We start from the raw sequence: 2369 nt of genomic DNA, 5'->3' as shown, positions 1-2369 counted from the left end.
TGGTAGTTGAACTGGACAATGTGCCTTAGTAATCTCATTTTTAAAGGGGATACTAGAAACACAAATTAAGGAAGAGCATTTCCTATCTACTTCTCACATGGGAGTAACTGTAGTGACTCTAATGTCACAACATTGTGACTGAAACCTCCACTTCCACTGTGGAAAATTCGCAAATGTGAGGCCACAAGGTTAATGGACAAAATGTAAACATTACGGTCCTGGTACCTTGTTTATATTGGCTATTCCTATTCCTTAGCGCCCTTGGATCATCACAACATGAAATTAGTAGTCAGAAAGCCCTTGGGATAAAAAGTCAAGTTTCTATAGAAAATTAAGAGAAGCTAAAGTGTAAATAGGTGGCGAAAAATAGACCCACTGAACTGAATACATAAGAGTGCTGACTGGTAAATCGCCAAGTCTCCCTTTATCAAATCCATGGATCTTTTAGTACTTATTAGTGATGAATTTTTGTCACTAGCTCCATTAAATAAATGAGAATACAGCCAAATCTATTCCTTCACTGGCAACAATAATTTAGTCTTTTATTTTACTGTTATTCATTCACATACATTATAACTATTTTACCCAGAAGTATAAAAATTTAGGGGAGAATTAAAAAATCCTATTGGGGAAAATAATACCCACAAAATATCATATTTTCACTTTTAGTAATATACATACTCATAAACTAGGTTTTCATAATTAATTTTAAGCAGATTTTAACTTTTGTACAAGTTATAGTTTATATTTTCAGTTAATCCAATGTTATTTATAGTTTATTTATTTTATTTAATCTTTCTATAATTTTTCTTTAATGATTTTTACAGTATTACTTTGAGAATTTCATGTTTGAGTACAGTGCATTTTCATCATATTATTACAAAGACTATTGCAATCTACCAAATAATCCAATAAAAAATGGAGTATGGACCTAAACAGTGAACTCTCAACAGAAGAATCTAAAATGGCTGAAATATCTTAAGGAAAGGCTCAACATCAGCCATCAGAAAAAATACAAGTCAAAACAATCCTGAAATTCCATTTTACCCATGTAAGAATGGCCAAGATCAAAAACACTGATGACAACTTACGCTGGAGAGGCTGTGAGGTAAAGGGAACACTCCTGCATCGCTTATGAAAGTGCAAACAGGTACAGCTGATTTGGATATCAGTATGGTGATTTCTCAGAAGATTAGAACAACCTATCTCAACACCAACCAATGCCACTTTTGGGTCTATACTCCAAATAATGCTCAATTATACCACTAGGACATGTGCTCAACTATGTTCATAGCAGCATTGTTTGTCATAACCAGAACCTGGAAACAACCTAGATGCCCCAGAAATCCTTTCATCACTCTTACATGAGCCATGTGAATGTGAGCCACCAGGCTTAGACTCACGTCTGTCTGTTCTTATCCCAGTCCATCTATCTCAATTAAAACTGAAGGTATTTAGGAGCTTTTAGTAGTTATGAAAATAAAAGCAAACATGAATCATTTTAAACTTTGTAGACCCTCTTTATTGGATTTCATTTTCTATGTGGGTCTTACAATTTGTACATCAACAGCACAGCAACAAGCAGGCTTAGTCTCCTCGATATATTCATGGAAAGGGGGCTGGGTGGAGTGATGACAGCTGTTTCACTGTGTCTAGTCAAAGGATTTATCAAGCTATCAAGTCTGTTTACTACCAGAAAGCAAAGGAACGGTGGGATGTGGGTCATCTCTCCTTCCTGAGAGTCTCCATAATTAAGTGGATCAATGAGTAAGTATGAGTGGATAGTAGGCCAAACAAAAACAGATAAACACTGTGTGTCCTTCCTCATATGTAGAACTTAAAACACTCATTTCAGAGAAGTCTGAAGTAAAATGCTGGGTTCTGGGAAAAAGAGAAGATATAAATGGGAAGTTATTGGCCTAGGGGTACAATCTTTGAGATATGCATGTTAGGTAAGTTCCAGAGACAGAGTGCAAAATCGAGATCCTGTGACTTATAATAAGGTACTGCACACTTACATTTCCTAAGAAGATAAATATTATCTTTAAGTGCTTTTCTCATAAAAGTGAAAGCAAAACAAAATGAGAGGGAGACAAAAAGCCATTTCCGAGATGATGAACAATTTGTTGCACAGGTTGCAATAATGTAAAATTTAATATGTACAGTTTTTGTGTATTTACTAACCTTCTATGAAGATGTTTAAGTATGTAGGCAAATGATAATGACAGCTATCAAGATATAGGATAGACAGATAATAGATAATAGCTAGCTAAATAGGTTATAGGTAGGTTTTAAATGATAGATGATAGATAGATGATAGATAGATAGATGATAGATAGATAGATATATAGTTAAATAGATGATAGATA

Source organism: Microtus ochrogaster, unplaced genomic scaffold, assembly GCF_000317375.1.
Source record: "Microtus ochrogaster isolate Prairie Vole_2 unplaced genomic scaffold, MicOch1.0 UNK2, whole genome shotgun sequence".
Lineage (NCBI taxonomy): Eukaryota > Metazoa > Chordata > Mammalia > Rodentia > Cricetidae > Microtus > Microtus ochrogaster.
Note: the sequence above shows the minus strand (reverse complement) of the source record.